The sequence below is a fragment of the Bombus pyrosoma genome, linkage group LG13, assembly GCF_014825855.1.
Source record: "Bombus pyrosoma isolate SC7728 linkage group LG13, ASM1482585v1, whole genome shotgun sequence".
NCBI classification, from domain to species: domain Eukaryota; kingdom Metazoa; phylum Arthropoda; class Insecta; order Hymenoptera; family Apidae; genus Bombus; species Bombus pyrosoma.
In genome coordinates this window covers 10,561,858-10,575,015 of record NC_057782.1, presented here as the reverse complement: position 1 = coordinate 10,575,015, position 13,158 = coordinate 10,561,858, and the positions used below count along the sequence as shown (strand labels likewise).

The window sequence follows — 13,158 nt, the reverse complement described above, 5'->3', positions numbered from 1 at the left end:
TTCACCAAATTTTCTATTTTCTTTTCTCTTTCCTTTTTTTCTCTTTTTACAAGCGCTTATATATCTTTGCGAAGAAATTGAAACGACATTAACCCAGATACGATCCAACTTCTTCTCCCAGTGTTTTCCGAAATAATGTTGTTTTTTCATCATGCGAAATGTTCGTTCGTTTATCTCGATCTTCGAGAGAGGAGAACGATATACGATCGAATTACTTAGTAGTAGTTATTTCTTCTGGGTGGTTGCAAATATACAATTCGTCCTATTTTTCCGTGGTTAACATAGGCATGGAAATTGGTTCGTGAGAGCGTAGCAACCGATCTATCGATATCGGTGCTGATGTCGACGCATCGGAGAGTGCCGGATAGTCCATTACGAAGTTTACGAAAATTACAGCGATGTTAGTCCCGTAACGGTGTGTGAGTAATGTACACATCCAATGGTTCGGTAACCCGGATTATGGACATCCAGTAATGCTGGTATTCAATTATTTGGGTACACGTAGGAATATCTTGTTACCGACAGTTCTAATTGCGCGGGGCCAGTGTTATCGAGTTACTGCAGTTTAACATCCTTGCAAGTACAGCGCATCATTTATGAGTATTGGAACACACAGCTCGTAATTCGATTTCAATACTGCGGATAATTAGATTTTTGGGCAAACAGACAGATAGACTGGCCAGTAACGAGTTCCGTTTTTCCTTCCCTTTCGTATCACCAATAAGATTCTACGATTTGATCATTTTTTGAAAGATAGCAGATTACGAAGTTTAGAAAACGTAAAGGCAACTGTTGCTACGAGACGTAAATCCGCGAGTAAATGAGCGAATTTCTCGTAATCCAGAAATCGTTCGCAACGATTCGAGCCGAAGCGAAGATTCGCGTAAAAGCGCGGTACGTTACACGGTTGTCAAATATCCCGGCTGTTTAGATTCCGCGTGTGTAACACTGCGCTCATTAGAGAGCGGCGCTAATTGCATAATTGGTGCCGGCAATTACGAGCAAAGCGGTGCCGCGTCGGCTGACGTCAACATCCAATAATTCGGCACGCGACGACAATCGCGCGCTGCACCGCCACGCCATTGCGCAAATAGCACGAATCGCAATTAAAAGCGATAATACTGTAATTAGCTTGCTGTCACGCCTCGCCCCGTCGCTACCCTGTCGCTATTCTCCCGCTATTCTCTCGCTAATTTCTCGCTTCCGCGCGATAACATCCTGCCGGAGTCGACTACGACACTAGGGGGTTGAATCCGGTTAAACGTGCGACGGATTCCACGCTTTCTTGTCCCTCTCTGAGACTCGATACTGGCGTTTATTCGACAATTGGTAGACCCTCTGATTAATTCCTTTTGCTAATTCAGCGAGGTGAAATAAGGTTAGGTAAGTTTGTTCGGATTGTTGATAGTAATATAGGGGTGAGTTTGCGTGAAAAGTAAGTTTTACGAATAAAGCGAATTAATCGACCCTTTTTTTCTAATTGTTAATTCTATAACAAAGTTGCGACTTAGATTTCGATCAGGTTTAAATCTTTGTCCCGTTTATATATGCCAACTACGTTTCACCGTTCCAGCGAATGTTAAACACAGAAAGCCATAAGTTAATATATGCCCATGACCGAGGGGACTAAAATTGTCTAATTGATATAATAGAATTTAACGGAATTGATATTAGTTGCAATGTTGATATTAACGGTAAATAATATTAATTGAAATCCGCGTTAATATTTATATCGTTATTAGTATTGAAATTGATCATTCCACAATTCTGCCCAATTTCCAGTAATTTTTGTGCCGTTCCTTAATCATCTGTTGGAATCATCTGTTCGTAGGACGTTTTTCGATATCCGTTTCGAGTATCGAACTCGACGTTGTGTCAAGCTACACACCTACCTATAAAGAGAAACTGTCGCGAACGGTTAAAAATCAAGCCCGAGTCTTCTATCGAGTCTAACTGCGTAAAATTCGTGAAGCGAGCAATTGGAACGACATCGTCGTGTCGTCGTACATTGGAAAACTTGACGGAGACGCGATTAACGAAGATTTCATTAGGGACAATATTGCGCTCGCATCGGCGCTCGTTGACCGACGGGGTCCTGGTTTCTTTATTGGCCGGCTGGAATAAATTGGAGAGAATTAATTAAGCGGCACAAATTGGATGCACCGTGTTAGCCCTTATTCCTGGATGACACAATTTAATAAGCATCTACTACTGTACGACGAAGGCCCTTAGGTTCTAAAGTGAGAGGAATGCGAAGGGCAAAGGAAACAAACTTTTGCGTGCTTTCGTTAATTGCGTTTGCTGCGTTGCAAAGTGACCGCTCTTTTTATTTCTTTCGACGCCGCATTAATGTCTTCTTCGCCTTTTTCGAGTAGGATGTCGTCTCGTCTGCGTTACTTTGTCCGATAAATTTAATAAATTCTCCGATTTCTCTTTATCGGAGTGTCAGCTTTTGCTGCACGACTATCAGAAGTTATAATTTGTTGTAAAATATTGCGAGATATTTGTCATATCTGTTCCGTGACTTTTGACAGCATCGATCACGTTCAAAGTTATTCTTTTGCTTTTTTACTTTTTAGACGGTTGAAGTAATAAGCTGATCATAAACGGCGTTAGAAAATTACCCGTATCGCAATTCGCTCTCAAAATCTGTCCAATATTGGAGCAAAGCCGGCTGGAGGATCGGACCAGAGGCATGCCGGAGAGGCAGTGTTTCGATTGGCACGGGTCAAAAGGGAAGAGCGTGCCCCAGAACGTAATATCGTGTCGCGCACAATACAATTGTAGATCGGCTTCTTCAATAATATTACGGCATAGACGGTTAACGGGTTAAGAGCGCGCATTGTCGTCTCGTTGAAAAGAAATCGAGGACGAAACGAACTGTGGGTAAATATGCGCGGCGTAAGGCCATTTTGCCCCGACGATCGCGACGGCCAATTAGACGCCACGACATATACAGGGTGTTAATAAACGTGCAGCGAGACTCTTTCGTACAGCGTAGAGGATTGTGCGTGCGTTTCGACGATGACAAATGCCTTGACACATCTGCGGACTAGTTTGTCCCAAATTTGATCACAGGCCACATCTGTGCTCTTATTCGTCGTCCGGTAATGTCAACGTATCCGTGGTCGGTAGTTTTCTGGAAATTCTGCAGTAGAAAGCGAATTAGAGAAAATAAAAAGGACATAAAAATTCATTTAAAAAAATTCTCTGGACGAATTCGAATGTTATATCGTTTTCTGTACTTATCCGGTTTTTTCGAACAACATATATCTCTCTCTATCGCTTTTCCACCGAAACCCTCGCACGTAAGTGTACTTTAGATTATGGTACCTTTGATGCAGTCAATGAAATCAGGCTTTCGAAGAACGAATAAAGATGCCTCTAAATAGGGTGTCTCTTCTCTTGATTTATTTCCATCTACGATACTCGAACTGCATCCTCCGCATTACGCGATATCATATGACTGGTAATCGGTAAAATTTACGCTGAAAATTGTATTTCTTTTACCGTCAAACTGATCACCGATTAACTCGTAATGTCGAGATTCTTCAAATTTATTAACGATATTAGGTTTGTGAAGCACGAAGGCCGTCGTATCTTCGCAGAGTCAAACGATGCAATTAAACGATTAAACGTCTCTCGTCGGAGATTCACATTCGGAAACACTTTTTCGATCGTTTTCTTCGTTAACACCCTGTAGAGAATCGCACGGCCCTGTCTATAGACCGCATCGAGTACGGTGTAATGTACTTTGGTTAAGCGCATCGGAGCATGCTCGTCGCCGAGTTAACGCATTTAATGGAGGTTAATTTTGCATATGGTATTGCTCCCCCGTGCCCTAACCTCTTTACTCGCGCACGCTCAACCATCCCCCGGATCGTAAGCTCACGACCAAACTACCCGAAATTACTGCCGGAGAACGGGCATCATTATTAAACCGGTCGCTCGATCTTTCCGGCTGATCGAATTATGCGGTTAAGTATTCAGCTACTTTAGTTCATCGTATCAGTTTTTTGCCTCGGATGTTGCTTTAACAAAAACTTCTTCTTCACCCTCTTCTGCCCCCTTTTTTAGTGGAACAGCTTTAACAGCTTTAAATCAAGATCGTCGGTCTTTTATGGTTATCCTCTCGATTCTGCGATAGTTTCAGGTTTTCGCAATCCTGGGTAATTGGATCGAATTTAGTGGTCGGATTTAACAAATATTCGTTTGATCAACGACGCTTCTAGCGTTTGCATTTAATAATCGGCGATTATTTCTCAAGATTTTAGAGGATTTTTCCAATTCCGTATAACGTTTATCAGCGCGGGTGCCGAGAACGCATCGTTGAGCGAGGATCAACGATGGAAGCATCGCTTCGCGCGACGATCGACGCGATAATCGAGGCGTCAACCCTCCCGGAGCGGTGCGCGACAGCCAGGATAAATCAAATATAAATGGATAAGCGGGAAATAAACCGAAAACCACCGGGTGGCCTGCTCGAACCGAAAGGGAAAAGCGGAACGGTCGGCTATGATCGAGCCTCGACCATCCTCACCCTTTTTCGTGCGGAGTGACTGCCACCACGGTTACGACGAAAAAAGTAAAAAGGGGCGAACGCGAAAAAATGCAGGAACGACAGGAAGTGCGAAATGGAAAAAAATAAGCAGCGACGAAGAAGCGAGAAAGAGGGATATAAGTCAGTCGAGTGGAGTAAGGGCGACGAAGGGTCATGGCGAGGGGGCAAAAGGGTGAGAACGAGAACAGAGGGTACGGAGGAAGCGGTATGGATGTTCGCTGGAGTGTACACATCGGGAGGGGCGTGTGCAATGCGGTGGAATCGAGTAGAGGCAAGAGTCAAATGGAGTTGGCTGCCGGTGTGAAGAGACAAGAGGAATATGAGCGGTGTTGAGTCAAGTGTTTATTACTCTCTGGTTTGATTCTCCCTCGGATTCCAGGGCTCGATTCTTTCTCCTGCTTTTTCTTTTCTTTTCCGTTTTCCACTCGATACCGCTAGAGATTTCCGTGCGGAATAATAGAGTCGAAGCGTCAAACGATGTACGCGAGTGGAAAGATGTTGACGACCTTTTTGGCCGGAAATAAGCATCGTCGTCGTTAAAAGATTGACAGAAGCGATATCATTTTCTCGTCGTATCATTGTCAAAGCAAAGGAATTTGATTCGGGAGAGCACGCGGTCCGTAATGGCGTGATTTCTGCTTCCTGGACGCTTTTTCACGATCTATTTATCATTCCGGTACCATTCATCGTCCCCCTCTCAATTAATAGCCCGTATACAGCATCTTTGCAGCAGGAAGAAACGTCCCACGCGATTTCGTTCCGGACGATGGGTCGTGGAGAGATTCCGCTTCCGGATACCGTTCCATTCGGCATGCATTTATAGCCCTTAAACGACTGCCTCCCCTTGTAACGCATCGCCATTGTCGCGGCCAGTGATCTCGAGGGAACGAGCAAACATCTTGATTGTTTCGTAATAAATGTCCAAAGCGTTAGACGATTGGCCTCTCGGCGACCAAATTCAATCGAACGTTGTCGCCTTCGTCGTGTTTCCTGCCGCGCTTTCGCATTGCTCGTATCGTACAAACGTAAGGTCCAGTGAGACCGATGACAAGGTAAATTTGGATATACGACGAACGAAGAACGATATTTAACGGATGTCTCGTTGGTAACTCGAGGAAAAACGTTCGTTTTAAGGGATTAAAATGTAACCGCTATCGCTTGGTTCGCTCGCTTTGTGACAGCGATTCCATCCGCGACGTAACGTTCCAACGATGAGAAACACACGCGCTACGACAGCAACACGGAGGATAGAGAGGAACGGACCCAACAAGAAGCGTCCGTGATGGCTCTTCATCGATGTGGCGATATACATTAAACGGGGAACCTGAACGAGAACGAGAGGCCGGGACGAAGAAGCATTGGCCGTGATTGAATTAATCTGTCAATTTGTCAATTACACGGATGAGTTTGTTTGGTGGCTGCGGTACGCGTACGTCTCTCCGTGCGTCTCCGCCGCGTTCATCGATCGCAAGTGGATCGTCGAATGTTTCTATACGTGTGTGCCTGCGTGAAAATCCTCGTAAACGGTGTTAGTGTGCTTGCGTGTATCTCTGTGTACACCTTGTACCTATGTTCCGTTCACGCTTGTGTTTAAGTCTGTGTGTGTGCGTGCGCGTGTGCGTGAGCGTGTGTGCGGCGTGCGTATGCCAGCGCACGTCTGTGCGCGGAATCGGGCATACGTAACCGCGTGGCTCGGGGCACAGATTCAACGAGCTCAATTGGCGCACCGAACGAGCAGGAGGATCGTATTGATTCTCCGGTTACATAGTCGCGGAGTAGAGACAGCTACGAGCCGGCTACTGCCTCGAGCAACCGGTCGTCTTTGTTTTAAGGCCGAGAGGAGCTACACGCTCTTGGGATCTTGAGGGATGATCGGCGAATCGCGAACGCTGCAGGAGATTCGGCGATTTTGGTTTTTGGTGATTCGCCTCGATAGGATTCCGGAAGATACGTTGATCGAAAAACGTCGGAGAGATCAGCTTGCTAGATCCTCGTTTCGGACTTCCTGATAAATCGCGGACGATACAAAGATATAATTTCGTTTAAATAACGTCAAAGTCTGTTGGTAACTTTTAAAGAGAAGCGACCCTCGAGCCTCCGGCGAAACTACCGCTGACCGTCTCGTCTCCTTGCGTTTACGAAAAATCTTCTTCCGTGAGAGATCATTGGCGAATCGTTTGCTCGTCGAAAACGTTCTTCCAATCGACAAACAATAGTTAGCTCGGCCGCAAATCGTACGTCTCAGCCGATTACGGCAAAGAGAATACGAAATTACGCTATCGTATTTACCCAGCAGTGCTCCATTGTGCTCGTAGCTGTATCTAATTTGAACTTCGTTCCAAGACGAGAGAGAACTTGGGCTTCTCGCGTTTGCGAGTAGATAGGCTCTTCCCGGCGATATAATATCGCGGCGGGGGCGGAAAGGGCGGAAGGCAGCGGGGGAACAGAGGGGTTTGTTGGAAGTGGCAGGATGGAGTGGTGGCGGTGGTGAGGCCGGAGGGTGCGAGGGAACAGAGATAGGGGATGCGCAGTCGAGGGTTTCGCTTCCCGGTTTCGCCCCGAGGGCACCATTTCCAACGAAACCAAGCACGAACAGGGACGGGATCTGGATCCTACTATATTCCAATTGCTTCCCTCCGTTTGATATGCGCCAATTTCGTCCAATATGTCGCGCCCCCTAGACCAACGCTTGCCAATCTTTTCGAGTAACGGTAACCAATAAGCTTGGTATCCTTATCGGTCCAGTGGACCACTGGAAGTTCTTCTATCGTAGGTTACCTAATTTTTCATTAGGTTATCGAACATGGAGCGACCGATTTTTCAAGCGTACAAAATCGCACGGGATCTAGCGACTGAAAATCAATTTAGATGGCAGAACAATAGATTTGGAACAATTCTGCCAGCGATACGCTCGAAGGAATGAAATATCGAGGAATCGTCGCGAATAAGAGTTCGATGAAACTCGATGAGCGAACATTTACTCTTTCGTGAATTATTCTACTATTTCGTTATAATTTTAGATTATAATCTGACAAACGTAAAAACGCGTAATCGATCATTTCTCGCTGAGTTACAACGAGTTCTCATTCTCCTCTTGTCGTACTTTAAATCTCATCTTTTCTCTATCGTCCCTCTGTGTCTTCGGTGTCTCGATCGAATCCGATAAATCATTTCGTCGGGAAATCCTAGCTCCAAATTCGCTGGTCACGTGCTGACGAGTGACCAGCGGGTACGCTTGGTTGTCGTGTTTCCACGTTAGAACATCATTTATATAGTTTATCGGCCTGGTATGCTTTTACACCCTGTTCGTCGGATACGTCGGTGAATAATGCATAAGAAACTTCCCCGTGATCGTGGATGACCGATACTTTTACGAATCTCAACAAGGTCAACAATTTCGCAAAGAAATTTCATAAGGATATAGATTAAAATATAGGATATTTCACTTCGATTTATTATCCGAAAGGAGAAATAAATTCCTGACAATCGAATCTTTTAAAACGTCTTGGTGTCGATCGATTCTTCTGAAGGAAAAGATGCTTCTGAATTTTCTACATTTTCTTTTTCTTTCGTGTCCTCCGTCGGTCAGTGGAATCGGCAGAGATTGGCGGTGACCTATTTCGAAGAGACCGTGCAAGCTCGATGAAGCTGAGTGAACTCACTCAACGGAAGCTACGTGGTGGGGATAGCTTGTAAACGTAACATAATGAGTTACAGAGGGGAATAAGCCAAATTTCCACCACCACGTTTGCCCACCCTCGCTATACCCGTCGAACCTTGACTGGGCATGGTTCATCAACACGACTTCTAAAAATGTTATATTCTATCCAATTTCTTTCTATGATTCCAATTTCTGTTCTTTCTCTTTGGTCGTTCTTACGCTCCAATTTGCAATGAAATTTTCAGGGTTTCTGATTTTAGTAGATCGATAAAGCGAAAACAAAGTGCTTCCATTATCAACGATCGATAAGGGAAAGCTTTTTTCACGAATCAAGAACCTTCGATCTTAAAACGCTTCCTCGGCTCTCGAGCCTCCGTTTATGACTCTGTCACACCCGCGTTACGAAGCCTAATAGTTACGTAAGATATCGAGCTCATCTTGCATTCATCGGTTATTCGTCAACGTCGCTAACAATCGCGCAATCACCCTACTTCCGTTGCTCATTACTACCACGTTCGCTCACCCTCAAACGAACCCCATCTCGGACCCATTAACACGTTCTACGATTCCATAAAATCTTGGGAAACAACGATTTTCAGCGAGTAGGCGCCGAAGAAAAGATACAAAGCGCGCGCAGGCCCGAAATGGCCCTGTTGGAGTTCTCTCGGTGCACGGAGGGTGAAAGGTGGAGGATAGTCGTAAAGAAAGTGCTCGAGTAAGAGGTGGAAGCAGTCAGTCAGGTAGAGAAGAAGCCGGCAAACGTGCCGGGAATGCATGTACGCTCCCTTACCGTTACTATCCTCCGCTTCCTCTCTGGCCCACCGCCGCCGGGACCCTTGCATCCCTCTTGCACCCCGCTTGCACACTCGCTCTGCTGTATTATTGCCCGGCCGTAAATTTCGCCCGGAAAGCGATTTAGCGAGGAAGCGGCAGGGATAAATCTTGAAAAAGTCGAAAAGCGTAAAACAGCAGCCTCCAGGCGAAAAGTGGGGGCTGGAGGGCGCGCGGGAGCGGAGATCCTCCAGGGGTACCGATATAAGGAGGAACGGTCTCGATCCACCTTTTTCACTGCGCCTCTTCCCTTGGTTTCCACGGAGGATCCCCTTTTTCCCCTCGAATTCCCTACACACACCCCGGTGCACCTTTTCGAGCCAGGGGCGTGTCTGCGCCCTCCTACACACCCCCTCCGCCACGTGTGTGCATTTCACCGTGTAAACGCGACGCGCTTGCCTCCCTTAGCCGACTCTCTCTTTTCCTCTCCTTCTCTCCTTCTCTCTCTCTCTCTCTCTCTCTCTCTCTCTCTCTCTGATCTCCTTCCGTTACGCTGTTTCGACAAGAAGAAGAGCTTTCATCGTTTGGATGCGCCGATGTTAGATTTGAACGCGTTTGCGGGAGTAAGTTGAAGGACTTGGTTTTTGAATATGTTCGTGCGGCTAATAGGTGAATGCTGTTCTTTGTTTGTGACAAACGTGTGGAAGATTCATCGAAGTCAAATATTGCAGCAGGGTCTCTCCTTCCATCTTCGTAAATACATAAATTCTTAGCTCTTTCCATTATGTTCTATCAAATATATATTCGACGAGGAGAGATATAGAAGACTTATAAATATCATTAAAAATGAATGGACAGACGGTGTAATGCTTCTGTTAATAATAAACGTAGCGAAAAGCATACAATGCAATCGTTGCGTTGATCTGTACGCTATGGAGTAACGTACTAGCGCGAATTAATAGAGATCAATAATCAATACGTTGAACGATGAATATACATAAGTAAACGGCTAGATTAGAATACGATTACACGCAGTACGATTAATCCTCTTTACTGGAGAGCGTTTATTTTTCAAAATTGGTAACAATTATTTTATGAGAAGAGCGCGTACGCGAGGATCGGTGCCCTCCGACGCGCAGCACGCAACGCGTAAAATACAGATAGAAGGAAAGCAAGTAGCCCAAAATCGAGTTAATACTGAAACTCTCGCGAATTGCGTCGATCCAACGATACGCGATAGCGATTAAAGGTTAAGTCGGCGATCGTGTGGAAAAATCATGACACAGGGCCACCTTGAAAACGTGCGAACAAAAATCGTGGCGTTTTAATCCCTTTGCGACGCGGGTCCAGAAGGGGGGTGAGTTCTTTTTTTCTCGCGCTCGCGGGTTAATACGATTTGCAAATCCACAGTTTCGGCCACCGTGTGACGGCCACGAGCTACTGAATAAGTGATACGACCCGATTCGAGGATTGCTGCATTATCCGTCCTCGAATTCGTTGCTGATGCCGGCAATTATTCATGACCGCGTGGCGCCACTGCGATTAAGAGTCAATTTCGTTCGAGACCGACGCTAGTCGAAAGTCTTCCAGCGGACGCTTCTCCTCGAACCGAACGATCCCGGGGCCACGAACTCCACGAGAATTATGCGTGATACATTGATCGATACAGCGTACATATATAAATTTTATATCCGACGACTTCCTCGTTTGACGACCGATTGTAAAGTATCGAGTCAGCGTATACGTCGTTTCTTCGAAGTTTCATGAACCAATATCGTCCTGTAGCTATTCAATGTTGTCCTGTCGTCGATTAATTATCAACGACGGGATACTGAGAAAGAAGAGAACGATCGTAAGAAAAGCATCGCGAATAATCAGATTATATCGATTAAGAATTTTCTGTTCCTCTTTGCGAGTGATACGATCTTTCGTGTCTGAGATTCGATTTTTTCGATGCTCTATATATCGACGCTATCAATTTCTTTTGAAGTCAAGAGACGCAGAGCATCGAATAAATACTTAAACGTTGCCAATAAAGTTTTCTAATCGTTGCCACTTACATCCATCAGCAATCCTCGACTGCTATATTTTTATCCAATTTTCTTTCATTCATCGAGAACATTGCGCAAGTACCCGTAATACAATGTTACGCCCGTATTGAATTAAATATCGCGAACGGAGACACCAATGAACCAATGCGAAATTAAATTAAATTTAAGTTACTTAAGCGCAATTTAGAGCGAGCTATCTGCTTTGCTTCAAGCGCATTAAACGCACCAGCCTCTCTAAGCACCGTCGTTCAATTGTCCACCATGTTGTATCGGTCTATTTCTTTTCTTTCTCCTTTCGCTCCTCTTTCTCTCGTGTTTCTCTTGTTTTTCCTTTTTTTTCCCCTCCCCACCCCTCGTCTCTCTTGTAAAACATCCATTTTTTTCGACGAATGCTCGTGATTTTTCGAAACGACTGCGTCGGAAAGTGCTCGCACAAACAAATCGATCAATTTGTAATTAAATCAGGGAGCTCGTTGCGCTCTCCGCGAGTGCTTCTGTCAACAGCAGCGCCGTCGATTTATTTAAATTCGATTTAAATCCCGACGAGCTGTGTACTTTTCGCCCGAAAATAATTAAACATCGATTCCTCTGGCGGTTTATTTTTTTTTTTTTTTTTCTTTTCATCTTTTCTTTGATTTATTCCATTAAATTAAGTCATTCGCGCTGGATAAAATGGAAATCGAAATTCGATGAATGTCAGTTGGAAAAAAAGTGGCTCGTTCGATAGTTTGTATCCGAACGTTAGGTAATACGTTACGTACATACGTGGTTGTAGATGCCAGCTTATGCAAATTCCACGAATTTTGTAAAAGTAGATCGCGCGACTTAAGATTAGCCAGTCGTTCTATTAAATTCGTAGCTCGTCGTTTTCATAGATTCGGTTAAACGTAAAATCGACGAGACGACCGCAAAATCGAGCTAAACGTTCCTCGAAGCGCGATAAAATCTTCTTTCACTCTAATTTCCGATACATACGTCTTTCGACGAGTGGCAACACGACACTGTTACTCAACGCTATTAATTAACTCGAGTTCGTATTAATCGTCCGGATACGAAGTTAATCGTTCGTTGCGTTCGAATCGACTGTGATCGCGTTAGTTTCAAGCGTTGCTTACATAATTTGCCGGCAGATTGCTATTTAACCGCGTTACTTTTAATCGACGTCGCCTTCACAGAAGAGGCTTCCGCGGTGCTTTCCCATCGGTTGATCGATAATTGCAATTTGATCCATCGTGTCTTTTTTTCTTTTTCGCTCGCTCCGTCCTTTTCCATTAAACGTTTCGTTAAAATTTTAACTTCAACGTCTGATCGAATTTTGCATCGATTCCTTAAGCACACAGCTCTCACGAATATCCAATTTCTGACTAATTTTTGCTCGGCAATTTTAGTCGTTCGTAAAAGATAAAGCAATCGAACTGATTTTGTTTTTACATTGCGTTAACGTCGCGCAGCGAGCATTTTCGTCGCCGACTTCGGAGCGAACATTCCGCGAATGAAAATTGATGGGAATAATTAATTTATCCGAACATCTGTCCTGCTTGATAGGTGTGAGTTAGCACGAATTTAGATCTATCGTTTTGTTTGCGACTAGCCGAGTTAATGCGATCTTCATTCGCTCGCAGATGTGAACGTACGATATCGTTACGTTAAAAAAGAGAAGTAAAAGGCGAAATTGAAAATGAGTTACCCTGGAAACACATTTATAAATAAACATGTGTTCAAAACGACGCTGAAAGAAGCCCACAGTTGCCAATAAAGATCGTTGAAGTATTTTATTGACATTTTATGACGCTTAGTCAGCGCCGTTGATTCAACGAAGTAAATTTAAACGATTCTCGAAAACAATACGCAATGTTACAGTGTACAGTGAGCAATACGGTAGAAGAATATATCGGTAAAACTGTCGTTCGTTGCTCATTTGGTAGAGCACGGCAACGTTCCATTAATTATTTTGTCATTATCGGTAGAAGCAGAAAAAAAAGAGGAGACAGAGTACACGTGTATGTCGAGAAAAGCAAGGTTATCAAATAGAAAGGTGAATCGCACTCGACGAGATTTCACGACCTCGCGAGTGTCCTCATCCTCCGGTTATGTAGGCATACATACGCGTCTAG

General features: G+C 44.6%; 1 protein-coding gene across 5 annotated transcripts in view; it reads right to left on the bottom strand.

Moving 5' to 3' along the window:
* The window catches only part of LOC122574149 (paired mesoderm homeobox protein 2B), a 39,559-nt gene that overhangs the window by 21,180 nt on the left and 5,221 nt on the right, over window positions 1-13,158 (bottom strand). Inside the window, exon 1 of one of the 5 annotated variants that reach the window (XM_043741376.1) lies at window positions 11,806-11,933. The exons of the other annotated variants lie outside the window; for them this stretch is intronic. The gene's annotated coding sequence lies outside the window, so the exon portion shown is untranslated. Of the gene's footprint in view, window positions 1-11,805; window positions 11,934-13,158 lie in introns of those variants that run through there. 5 annotated transcript variants of the gene reach the window in all.